We start from the raw sequence: 14734 nt of genomic DNA on the forward strand, positions 1-14734 counted from the left end.
ATAGTTAAAAGCAATTATTTTAAAGGCGATAGTTATGACAAGTTTGGTTATGTAACTCGGTAAGAATCATACGTTGTGTTTATAATTTATTGATGTCGAGGCTATCGAACGTCGCGTGCAGTCCATTTATGTCGAGGATATGCATATTTCTAGAAGACCTAAGTGATATACGTATAAATAGCGGCAAGCGGACGAAAAAAGCAGCAGAAGCAAATAAAGTAAAGTGACGGGAAAGAGAAGTTCGGTGAGAGAAAAATTAAACACAAAGTTTAATTGTGGTGGGAGTGAAAGGCCTAACAGTTGATATGTTAGAGTGAGATTAACAATTTCCTAAGAGATAAAGATAATACGTTGTCTCGTTAAAAGGTGTTCTAAAGTAATTGAAACAGCCTGATTGGACTTTGACAAAAGGCAGACGATTCTTGGAAATACGAAAAAGGAGCAGACGATTTTTGAAGTACACCATACAACCACGTTAACTCAACGACAACGTAAATGAACTATACACGGATAGTCTGGCGATAGAAATACAGAAAAATAGTCCGGCTTGTCAGCTGAATTCTAAAGCAATTGAATAGGCCAAAGTGAACTTTTGACAACAAGAAGAGAAGTATATAGTGTTTAAAATGCAACTATGATCTCCATAGTGTAAAGAAATGTTTTATATACGTTTACTTTCTTTCAAATATATATATATATCTATTATTTTAAAAACAAGTGGAGTGAATGCTGGTCATTTGTTTTTTAATTTATCGCCAACAAGTCACAGACACCTACTGTAGAAGAATCCTTAGCCAAACACACCCATATACTTACTTTTATATATACTACGAAAAAAAGTAAGTAGCCTTTGACAAAAAACAAAAGTGGATATAAAGACAAGAACAAACCGTGCACGAAACATGAATATGTAAGATGACCTATAATACACAAAAAGAGAAGAACAAACCATGCAAGAAATGTAATTATATAGGATGATATAAAGTATGTATAAATAGAACAAACCGTGTAAAAAATATGATTATATAGGACAACCAAAAGTAGATATAAAGATAAGAATAAAGCGTGTCAGAAACATGATTACATAGGATAATCTAAAGTAGAAAAGCGATTAAGGTAAGATTATCATCAAGTTTAAAAAATGCTAACAAACAAGGCTTTTGTACGTTCCTTTTAATTACATGTTGACAATATACAGAACTGATTCAGGGCAATTAAACCTTGTAACCTAATAAGATAGCAGAACTTAAATGTCATCTTTTTTTGTTCTTTTCTATTTATTGCTTTCTGTGGATTTATTACTCTCGTTTATATGGAACTTGTAGTCCAAGAACTACCATAGAAGAGTCAATTATATAGAACTTATAGCATACGAATTACTATGGAAGAATGGTTTATATAGAACTTGTAGTACACGGATTACTGTGGAAGAGTCAATTATATAGAACTTGTAGTACACGGATTACTGTGGAATAGTCAATTATATGGAACTTGTAGTACACGAATTACTGAGTTTGTTCGTGTCTTTATATCCACTTTTCGTCTTCCTATATCATTCTATTTGTGGCACGTATATTTCTTTCTTTATATGTACATTTGGTCATCCTATTTAATGATATTTGTTACACGGTTTGTTCTTATCTTTATATAAAATTTTGGTCACCCTTTATATTCTTGCTTCTTACACAAGTTTAAAGGGTGCCTTACATCTGAATCGTTACATTGTTATCATAAACAGACACATAGAAATGACACGGCATCTAATTAGGTTTAAAATTGACCTGTTTCTTTTTCAGAGTGCCAAGTTTTGAATATGCTAAGAATATTTATAATGAACTGCAGGTGAGTTATTTGCGAGATGCACCCCTTCTACTTATAAATGGCCTGAGACAAGTAATATCGTGTTTGACAACAAACTTGTAGTATTCATGTTGGAGCAACTGTTTGCTGCTTATTAAGTTTAAATGAGAAGTAAGATGCACATAGTAGTCCGTGTACTACAAGTTCTATATAACTGATTCTTCTATAGTAGTCTGGGACTAGAAGTTCTATGTAACTGATTCTTCTATAGTAATCCGGAACTAGAAGTTCTATATAATTGACTTCTCTATAGTATTACGTGTACTACAAGTTCTATATAACTGATTCTTCTATAGTAGTCCGTGTACTACAAGTTCTATATAACTGATTCTTCTATAGTAGTCCGGGACTAGAAGTTCTATATAACTGATTCTTCTATAGTTAACATCACATAATGCCATAAAAATGAGAAAAGGACATACACATTATTGTTACAAAGTGACTGCAGGTGTTGGAAGAAGATAAAAATGTGGATCATAATATTAACCTTTTTATAAACGTAGATGATGATTGCAGATGATGGACAAGGATAAGGATTAACCTTTCACCATTACTTTCAGTCGTTGACTGATGAGGAAAGAGGGTAAGTTCCGAAAATGTGGCATTAAACCCTTTAACAATAACCTAGAACATCTATTAGTAACATTAGCTTTTATTTGCTAGTTCCCGAACAAGGTAATAGAAGTGGATAAATATATTTCACCTGTAAATGTTAAAAAGACATATTTGTTTTGTTTCAATTCAATATATCACTGTTCCATGCTAACGCGTTTCTATTACTTCATCTGTAACTTGTTCTGTAGATCTACAAAATAAAAGTTAGTTTGTTAGAGATGAAGAAGAAGAGAATATGACTTATATAAAAGTGCTGAGACATATGGAAAAACCTATAGAAAAGTGATGTGACGGGCTGGACTAGCAGTGTGATAGAAACGAGTTTGGTTACACTAAGTGAGAGTAGAGCCCTACAACCACGTCATTACGCCCCTTGGCTTAGAGATCGAATTTCGTCCGAAATCGATTCTGAGGGCCACATGTTGGGAAGGCCAATGAATACGGGATGTTTTTTTTTTGTGTGTGTGTGAAAGACTGAGTTATTCACACATGCAGGAAAATGATTTCTCGTCCCGAACTTTGAGCATTCTTCTTTGAATACAGCGGTAATATATGCGTCCAGGTATAGATATAGGCTAGTACAGGGAAATAACTGACAAAGGAAAAGAAGTCTGGCTATGAGGGAGAATTCTGTTAGAAGGTTCAAGTTACACAATAATAGCTGCATATGGTGCATACAAGCTTTCAACTTCTCATCCAAATCTTTCTCACTAATTTTTGCATGTGCATGATAAAGACTGAGTTCCCCATAACGCTGAGAGTCGCCTTGCACGCGTGTATACTTATTGATCTGTAGGAGGTCCGTGGTTCCCCTCTTTCTGACCACAAATAACGGCAGACAACCACGAGCACACCGCAACAACCACAACGTTCAGGCCCTTATCACCGGGCCACTTGCCGGCTGGTTAAACCCGTAGTTACGATCGGAAACTCTCAAGGGATGGGATATTTCAGGTAAATTACATTTTTTTTATAAAAAAAACGAAATATTCAGAGAAATTAATAGTTTTAAAAGAAAAGTGGGTTTAATATAAACAGTTATTAATAATTGCCGAACCTTTTTTATCGCCTTTCATGCTGTATGGACAGAGAATAAAGGAACAAGAAAAAAAAATTCAAGAAACAAATTCACAGTTATATGTAAAGTATCACCAAGAAGACAAAATCACTGTCAGAGATTTAAAGACTCACAGCAACAAAACTGAAAAACTAGTCTACTTTAAACCCGATTTTTCAACTATCAAGATATCAGATTGTTTGGATATGGTCGACTCATTGGCTTTATAGCGTATTCAGCTAAAAGAACGTGTTTAGATACTAATCGTCAGGCTTCAATTTGCTCTTGAGATATTCAATCTCACGTTATTTTTCATTTCATTAACATAAAAAAAAAATATTACCGAGAAGAAGAGAAAAACAGTATTGCTTTCAGAATGACTTTTTTTTTTAAAGCATATTATGATATAATTCAATACCGGTAGGATTCACATGTTGAGTCGTTTTGTCTTTACCTATTACAACACTCAGTGTAAAGATTGACCAAAATAATTAATGAAATCACCGACAGGTGCCCCTAGCAGTTATTATTTTAATTAATTGCAATATTGATTATATTTAATTTTAATTTTTTCTGTGATTCATGTGTTATTAAGAACCCTGTAACCAACAAAATCATGGACCCACAAGCAATTTGGTACATAAACAGTTTTAACAAAAATATTTTAAAAAAAACCTGAAAGAATCCAAGTGGACACCATTGCGGTAATTTATCACTTTAGGCCTAATAAGGCTTAACTATTTTTACTGACAGTATTCAAGTATTATTGCATTAAAAAACCACGCAAATTTCCTGACTATTTCTACATGAAAGTGTTATTTATGTTAATTTTCACGTAGTCGTATCCAAATCTCGCATGACCACGTCCACCTAAATTCGTTTTTCACGTCAATGCAAAGAATCGGTTCGGTCATGTGTATCAAAAAAGGTTTTGTATGTTTTCAACTGATTTCCTAATGTTTGTTACTACTAATTGAATATAGTCATTATTTTTTAACAATAGCGTCGGAATTGCATTTCAAAAATATGAAATGAATTTTTATTTTATTTAAGTATTTAAAAAAAAGTATCAACAAATAGGTTAGTTAAATGTTCCATTTTGACATGTGTATACTTTGTTTTTATACATCTATTTCACCGATGTTATTTGGTTGTTCTTTTACTTATCCCATTAAATGAACATAAATTTTATATACTACAAAAAAAAAGTAGACTTGTTTGTTTTTGAATTTCGCGCAAAGCTACACGAGGGCTATCTGCGCTAGCCGTCCCTAATTTAGCGCCCCCAGTGGCACAGTGGTATGTTTGCAGACTTACAACGCTAGAATCCGAGTTTCGATACCTGTGGTGGGCGTAGCACAGCTTTCCCATTGTGTAGCTTTGTGCTTAATTACAAACAAACAAACAAATCCTATTTTAGCAGTGTAAGACTAGGGGGAAAGCAGCTAGTCATCACCACCCACCGCTACTCTTTTACCAACGAATAGTGGGATTGACCGTCACATTATAGCGCCCCCACAGCTGAAAGGGCGAGCATGTTTGGTGGGACGAGCGCCCTAACCACCTGGCCATGCCGGGGCAAAAAGGAAAAGAAGTAGAACTAATGAAGCATCATATCTTCTGAGTGGTGACAGAGAAACAAAAGCATTACATCATATAATTTTTAACATTATGTGGATTAGTGTAACTTTTTATTGTTGTTATTCTTGGTGTATTTTCATATACACACGCTTAACTTTCAAATTATCACATGTTTCAAATAAAGTACATGGCTGATATTTTAACGGTTTATGCAAGGCAGAAACTTTATTTGTTTCGTGTATGTAAACTTCCAAAGTCATCAAAATTACTATTTATGCTTTATATTTTGTGTGTGTGTGTGTTGTTTTCGTATGTTTACGTAAAATATTGACCATTTTAATCCAGGTATAGCAGCGCCAGAACACCGTTGGTCCTGCGTTAACTCTTATAACACTAGTCAGTTGCTGTAGAGATATTGTCTACCCTCTTGCTCTCCCTTCAGATACAATTAATGCTGTTGTTTTATTTATGAGTGTGGATGTCTTTAAGATATATTAAAGTTGAAGTATGTGCCAATACTTTGTGTGTGTGAGTGTGTACTGTTTTCTAACATTTATCTAAAGTAAATTGGTCAATTTTCATGTACAAATATTTATTCTACATTCTTAGTGTAATAACGTTCTATTTTAAAGAATGCAATTAAACATTACAATATTACAATTCCTGGCCATACTAAACAATTTCAACAGTGTAGCGATCAATGTTGACAGTGGAAAATATAACATTCCTTTGTAATTATAAGCTTTAAAATACTTGAAGCTACACAAATTGCATAAGCACCAGTGTAGTGATAAAACTTTGATTGTTATTTATTTATATTTTTTATGATTAACCTTCAAACTACCAACTTGTTTTGATACCGTTATCGACCGAAAATATTTATGGTTTTATCTATTACAATCCTCAGAGTACAAAACTGAACAATAATTGGATAAGATCATTCATTTAAGATACATAGAGAACCCCAGTACACATAAGTAGGATTTTGATATTGATGGTATTTTTGCTTACATTGTTTTGTGACACATTGTTATAAGAAACCCGCAAGCAGTTTGGTGCTTTTAAAAGTTTAGAAAAATACATATAAAATGTTTATGAGGTTCACATATGGAACCGATCGTTAATTCTAAAATGAAATTAGTTTAATAATTTCATTATTACAATATTTCACAAAAAAATGATTTTTTCTTGTGAAGTATTTATACAGAAACTAAAGTGTTTAACTTGAGAACATGGGACAGGATGACGGTGGAATCAATCGCCAATGGGTAGAAATACTGTATGAGACAAGGATTTGAGAGGATGCTCTTACTGAGCAGTTTGAACTGATTATAAAGTCCATGAGCTCGTTTGGTTGCTGTTATCTTTGCATTGTCCACCACAGGTATCGAAACCCTACTTTCAGCGTTATAAGTCCTCTGACTTACCGCTAGCCATCGAATAAACTGACTGTTTCACGACAGTTTTTAAGCATCAAAGTCACCATTCAATTATTTAGTACAAAAAAACTCAGAAACTTAGTTTTCATAAAAATCAAGTCGTGATCATTTAAATAGGACTGGGAACGAGCAATTTTTTTATATCAATACTAATAAAATATATAGTGACATTTAAAGAACTTCCAAAGATTGTTTTCTTTTCTCTTTCTCTCTCTCTTTTTATTTTCTTTCTTTTTAAATTTGTACACAAAATTGAAAGTCATAAATGAACGCTTTTAATGTTTGATGAGATACGGCGTAAACGAGAAACAGGTAATCCATTGTCATTGGCTTAAAACAAATCATTCAAGTTTTTGATTTTAAATATAGCCATTAAGAAGTAACGAACTCAGTAGGAAACAGGAATATTCTGATTATACGTTGTCTTTTAACAGCATTTTTTTTATTATTTGGACGATTCAATGAAAATAATAGAAAAGCGTGAAGCACTGTTTAATTTGTATGTGTTTCAGGCCTACGTATACAGACCTGTAAAACGTACGCTATATTACTCCCAACTTCGTTGTTATTTCGTGAGAAGCCAGCTTTATTATTTCTCTGTTATAATTATTATTAACTTATTCACAAAGTGTTATAGATTAGGAGCTATTTTTAAAGTTTCATGCAAAATAAATAGCGTGCAAAGCTGAGCGAGACGATCGCATTTCCTGAGTTTTCTGGAAATACTATTCAATCTGTAAGTAGAAAGTAGAAACTGCCAGTAAACAAGTTAAATCCTTCTATTCCTTTGCTTTTGGGCCGGACGTGAACTGACGGTTAGCGTGCTGGATTGTGGATTCAAGAGTACGTGGATCGCGTACCACTGGTCCAAAAGAAGTCGAGCTCTGCACTTTGGAGCCATGAGTGCATTATAAGAGTAACAGTTAAATCTAACTAGTCGATTAGAGTAGCCCAAGATTTGGCAGTGGCGGTTGATGTTCACTAACTGCATTAACACTAGTCTACCAATGAAAATGAAGGATGGCTAGCACAGATATGCCATTGTGTAGCTTTGTGCTTAACAACAACCAATCAACTAACCGGATCAAAATTAACGATGGTTTGCACAGATATCCTACTGTATAGCTTTTTGTTTGACAACAACCAACTAACCGGATCAAAATTAAGGATGGCTACCACAGATAACCCATTGTGTAGCTTTTTGCTTAATAACAACCAATCAACTAAACATATCAAAATGGAGGACGGCTATCACAGATAGCCCTTGTGTAGCTTAGCGAGAATATTCGAAATAAAACCTTTGATTTTTTTTTCAAAAGCGAGAATCTCATAGCTGATGATAGATACAAGGAAACATGGATTGCTGCTACTTCAGGAAGCACAGTTAAAATGGAAATAATATTTATTCAATCTTGTATTTTAGATAAAAAACAGAGACACTTTATCAGCTAACATTAAGTATTTTAAAACAAGCGAAAAGTTATAACAGCCTTACCTAATTCTGTCCCATAGCGGTAAGTTTACAGAGTTACAAATCCGGGTTCTATTCCCCGCGGTGGACACAGTAGATAGCTCTAAAACAAACAAACAAACAACTACTTAATTCTATATACATGATAATGGATAGTTAGAACTATACTCGTATGGCAACTTATTAATGTATGGGATCACAATATAATTTAATGTGGTTTAAAAAGCATAAAAATTCAAATGGACAGGAAGTTAGGTTTAAGTTGAGTTTAACTGCAAACTGACAAGGGCATATAAGATTCTCAGGAGATTAAAAACTAGATCGTATAAGCTAGAAAAAATCGATAAATATTGTACATAATATCTAACACGTGCAGTATCACTAATAAACGTCCACAGTAAATTATATTTAAGTATTTGCTGATTGGCTACCTATTATTACAAACACACTCCGCACACCATTTTACGTGCCATTATTAGGAAGTTAGTTTCAGTTCAGGATGAAGGTTCAAATCATATTAAAGATTAACAACAAATATTATACTTAATACTGAAATATAATGATCACTTCACCAGAAAACCTTTCGTTCAGAAACTTGGTAAGAATTATTTTCTAAAACTAAAATATTTTTGTTTTTAAAACTAAACAGGTAGAAGTTTTGTCCACTTGAAACCAGCATTGGCAACTAAAATCATTGTAATGTTAAAAATCAAAACAAAAATTAATGTTTAATTTGGCATAAATATAGGCCTAAAGTTAGTCCAATGACAAAGAAGCGACACAGTATCAGATCTAACATTGGGGATAGGATAACAAGAAACTAAAAGTGACTTTATCTAAATACAAGTATACTTTAGATCTACTATACATGTCTATACTTTATTGATTATATAGTAAAGTTATACATTAAAGCATATTTCAAATTCAAATTATGCGATTGATCAGGCTGATACTGGACAAAATGCCTGTTCAACAACACTATTTAGCAAACAATGCATTTAGGCCTACCCTCTTCTTATTGAAAATCGGTGCTATTTGGACAGTAAAAAGGGAGATAATTAAAATTAATACCAGCCACGCTGTTATAAAAAGTAGCATACACATAATTACCTATTAACGGGTCATGTTTCACAGGCTTGGGCGTCATACACAATAAGACTTCATAAAAGATATTTAACAGATAAAACAGCAATAAAAACTAACTATATGCGTTAGGCCTAACAGATAAACAGTAGGCGTATGCAAGATTTCTTGAAAAACTAACACTGGACATTAGTACTAACATTAGATCCAGTGTTAATAATAAATAATTACATTGATTAATTGGCTACGCGCTGGTCTAATGGTTCGATTTTTGTATTTTTGAAAATATGCATCGCAACACACGAAAAATATATAATCATAAACTAATATTTGTGAAATTGTAAAATTATTTTAATTTAGCATAAGAATGAATAATATTAAATTTCAACAGGTGTCTCTTAAAATATTTGTTTATAATCTCACGTATTATTAATTTTATCTGCTATCTGCGATTTTATTTTTGTTCAAAACCATGTAAACTTAACATTTTGTCAAACGTTTTTTTAATTAGGACCAATTGTTGTTAACATCACTTTCTGTTATCATGAAACTCTCGTACTTGTTTCTTTTTTTTCTGTTCCCTGTTTGTCTGTCTCAAATTCTATGACCTGAAAAAAAAAAAAAACTCTGAAAGATAGTTATCAATAAACTACAAATTTCAGAAAACCATTGTATGATAGTAGGTCTTGATACTCTAGGCCAAGGTTAAATTCACCTAAATCAAAGTTATGTTTTCGAAGTTGCTGGGTTTCCAGTATTTAAAACAAGAATCATGAGCTCCATACGGAAAGATTAGGTTAATTCTAAAACTATAAGTGGAAGTAAAACAGAACATTTATAATATGTAAGCCCCACTACACCTGCCACAGCCATTGCTGGCGAGGCCTTTCGCTCAATACCAGGACTCAAGTCGGCTGGAATACGACAGATATAGTAATGGTCTAGGCGCTATTTATATCCTAATTTTTCATGAAGCAACAACTATCATGGTGTGAATTAAAGTAATTAGGTGAATTGTAATTATTATCAAGTTTATTTAAGTCACTTACAAATCAGATATAAGACAGTATACACTTTTGTGGGTGGTGAACTCCCAAACCCGCTTATGACTCACTAGTAGTTAAAGTAAAAGTAAACAGAACGCCCTCACACGGAACTCGCAATAACTGGCTATTAATCGCTGCATGATTCAACTGTAAACACCACTTTTCATTAACTTAGCTTCGCATAAGTAGATATAAAAAATTCAATTGATGAACATGTATCCAATTTTGAGTATTATTCTATGAAAACTACCCACTAATAGGATCACATTCCTTTGCATGACTCAGGTCAGATCATTTTGTGTATTATACAGTATATTATTTACAGACGAACTAAAAACCAAAAAGAACATGAAAATAAAATCGTTTTACCTAGGTAGTTTTAATTAAACACAATAACGAGAAAAACAACAAATAATTTTTATTACAAGATGTTAACCAACCTTTATTTTATTTTAATCTGTGTAACTATGTTAGAATAAATCATTTGCATTTATTTACCAAAACGTTGACCAAGTTGAAGTTTATAACACTAAAAAAAACTTAAGTTCTAACCCTTAAATTAGATATTCACTTCGATACTTTGTTTGTTTCAGAGTATTTAACGTCTCTAATTCTGAATATGTAGACTACTAGGAAAGTAGTTAGTTAACGGCATCCATCACTAACGATTGAGCTACTATTGTCTTACCAAATAAGGGGATTTGACAGTCACTCTTGTAGCGTACACATGATCCCATAGTGCGGAGCGCGTTTTCGCGGTAACAAGTCACGAACTTCCGTATTCAAAGTTCAAGCACGCTAGCCACTAGAACACGCCTGACCAGCTTCTATACGTTTTAACGATAACCCAAACACATGAGAATGAAAAAGTAACGACATCTCCTCGCCCCAATTTTTTGCTAATTACCATATGCTCATTGTTATTTTAAAAGTTTCATCAAAAATATTTCTTAGGAGATTATTACAACGATAATTGTGTGTAGTTTATAACCTTCATGTCTGAGTTCTCAAACAGAGAGTTAATCACTTGAATTAGTGTCATATGGAATTAAATCCGTACGTCCTCTGGTCATCTAATATTCCACTTTTCTGACCCCCGACATCTTTTCTCATTTAATATCACATGCAACTCATACCTCCAGTCATGTAACATAAAGTGCTTCTAAACCCAAGATATATATTTTCTACTCCTCTGTCATCTGGGGTATAATCCCATTGCCTCCTCATCATGGAGAATATACTTTTTTTTGTCCTTTTCTAATTAACTAGGCATCAGCGTGTCCCGAAGTATTGGGACCAATTATTAATAAGCGTAAAATTTGAAATGAACTGTTATGAAGCCAGAGTTATGGAGAAAAAAACAAATATAGTGACGATATTATAACAATTCCTGTTTTATGGAAATACCAAGCAAACAACGTGTTTGTTTGTTTTACAACAAAGCCACGTGGTGTTACCTTGCTGGGTCCGCTGAGAGGAATCGAACCCCGGATCTTAGCATTATAAATACGTACATTTACCGCTGTCCCAAAGCATATAGAAGAGGGAGATTGCCATTTTCTGAAATTTGTCGTTATTCCGAAGTTTTTTGATTGACCTCACTATATGTCGTATGCGGAAACAGAAGAAGAGATAAAACTAAACACAAATTATAGAAGGTTTCTGGACTTGAGAGAGAGAGAAATATCTCTATTTGACGTACATGAGACGACCTCATTGGCCTCCTTACAGCGCGTTCCCCAGATGCCTGAGCTGCTTTTGTAAATAAACAAATGAGACTCTGGGGTGATGGCCTGATCTACAAAGCTGTTTGAGCCCGGTTTGGGCGTACAGTCCGATAGTTCTCTGTTCCCCAGGGCTGATATCGTTCACTCACGTCTTTCTAATGGCCGTTACGTCTTATTCGTACCTTCTATGGGGTCGTAAAGATAGTGACAATCGTTATTTCTCCCAGCTGAAAATTAATATCAAAAGGAATCGTTGAGGGCGGACCAAGGGCTAGCTAGTTTCTCACCCAACTATAACGTAACAGTCGCCCTAGTGTTGTTATCAGTCCGAAATATATAGCTTGACATTAAGAGAAATTGAACCACGTTATTCACTTCCCTTGAAAGCGTACCTTACATAGCTTAAGGTTAATAGAGACTCTCTACGTTGCTCCATTAAGTAATAGATATGACATTCCCGCAGCTAATCATCAGGTTACTGTGAGTGAGAGAACGGCGTTTGTAGGTGTCTTTGTGTGCATGTGTTTGTAGGTAACTGTGTGTGTTTACCCATACACTTTTCTTTGTTATTTTTACTCTCGTTTTATTGTAGTGAAGAAAGTTAATTGTTTCGTCTCTGTCCATTTCTTTGAGCCTCCACAATGTAGAGAATTCACTCACCAAAGCTGTATTCAAAGCACTTACCAACGAGTAAATATATTGAAAAAAAAACTAACACTGAACAGTATTCCTAACATCAGATCCAATACTAGTAATAAATAATCATATTGATTAATTGGCTTTACGCTGGTCTTGTGTTTCGATTTTTGTATTTTTGAAAAGCTGCATCGCAACACACGAAAAATGGTTAATCAGAAATAGGTAATATTTTAAAATAATTACAGAAGACTGCTTGAGCAGTTAGATTTCATCGTGACTTCAAACTGATTAAATTAAATTTTGATTTTCTAAATAAAACCGGCTATGAAACTTAAAATGGTACATGTATGTATTACACATAAGTAAGTATAACTTCTAACGATACTGTGTGAAGCCCCGGGTTTTATTTAGGAGTCTTGAACAACTAATATTACATAACTCGAAACTGGCCATACAGGCTGTTGTTGTCTCGCAGTTAGTTGGTAGAGAGGCAATAACGTTGACCCATACTTTTCAACATTACAAAAGTCCCACTGTTTGCAGACCTTGGAGGATGTCAAAAGGTGTGTTGAAGACTTCTCCAGCTGGGCCAGAAAGCAAACAGTTCCCCTTTTTACGTTGTGTACCCAAGTCTGAGCTCAGCCGACCCTGGATAGAGTGGTAGGTAGACTAGACCTAGGGGCACTCAAGTACTGTATGATGGCTCTTTATATGAAAGATTGCGCACGTGCACATGTTCGTCTAGATGTGACGTGAGGTGAGGAGTTATTATTATCTTTTTTTCCCAGGAATCAAAACGCTTATGGATTTATTCCTGTGATGAAAAATAATTTTTGCTGTGTGTGTTTAATCGAAATTTTTAATATATATAGATATATATTTTTTTTACAACAATTTCTTTCATCGAACAAAATAAGAGCTGTTGTATTATGTTATGGAGAATGAAATCCTTTTGTTACGGAACTCTGTTCTTTGGTTACTGAGCTATTATTAATTGTGCCATATATTTCTCGACTGACAAACTTAGAATATTTAACTAAGTGAGTTTTTACATATTTAACATACTGAAGTGTTGTATCGTTTCTGAATTGAAATCTCGAAACTAAAATAATAATAAAAAACTATGTGCCTTTTGTTTTCTTTTCAAGAGAAGGTGTACTGGGTAATGGTACTTTAAAAAAAAATCTCTTTTCACCCGGATGTCTGTTACCTTGACTACCAAACCCTCTCCTGTGTATGTTGACACGAGGTATGTGATTAGATGAGACAAAGGATAGGGTGTCAAAAAACGTCATCATGGAATATCTCGTCACAAAATACACTGAAAAGTATAAAAGATGAATTTCACGCCTTGTGAATCGGTGTTCACGGTTATCTTCCCTCGGGTCATCCACTGAATCATCCATTCATCTCCTATGGAATAAACAAGTAGCTTATAAATATGATACCTATATTTTCAATCCTATATTGACTTCGTAAAATTAACAGAACGTTCCCACGCACAGGTGAATCGTTATTATATTACTTTGTTTCCTACAAATACGAGATTTATTTCATAAGTCTGATCTGGCTATTTACCTTTTACTTCAAAATAACGTAAACACACATGTTGAATTTGCAACAGTACTAAAAAGAATAGGTGCCTCCCTATTTTTGCGTGAGAAAAAACAAACACTATCATTTTTGTACGACGATAGCGCCATCTACTCTGTTTCTTTCCTTTTCAGGCTTAGGCTTAATAAAGAAGCAAAAGTATGAAAACCTAGTATAGCACCAAATTTTACATTAATTACCGTTCTGTCGAAACATATTGTATCTTTCCCCAAAATAAATAATTATTTGCCAACTTATTATTATATTAGCATAATGTGCTTCCATTATAAATTAGAACGTGTAATTTTTCTGTAGGGATCTAACATTTACGAAAGAAAGTTTTTTTTTATTTTTCATTAGATCTGAATGTCCATGTTAAAACTTCTTATAAGGTATGCTGTGTTGAAGCGATATTCATTTTATTTTCACTTGCGTACTGATAACTCACAATGGAGGACAAAATCAGAGGTAGATAAACACAAGTAGAGAAAATCTTAAGTGATATTCTCAACATTCTTTTGATGGGGCGGGGGGGGGTACTCGTAATGTGAGTTTCTATAGTGCTGTATGAAACATGAATAGCTGTTTTCAGTTTAGAAAAGTTCATGTTTCAGGAACTCTAT

The sequence above is a fragment of the Limulus polyphemus genome, unplaced genomic scaffold (genome assembly GCF_000517525.1).
Source record: "Limulus polyphemus unplaced genomic scaffold, Limulus_polyphemus-2.1.2 Scaffold4095, whole genome shotgun sequence".
In the NCBI taxonomy this organism is placed as follows: Eukaryota; Metazoa; Arthropoda; class Merostomata; order Xiphosura; family Limulidae; genus Limulus; species Limulus polyphemus.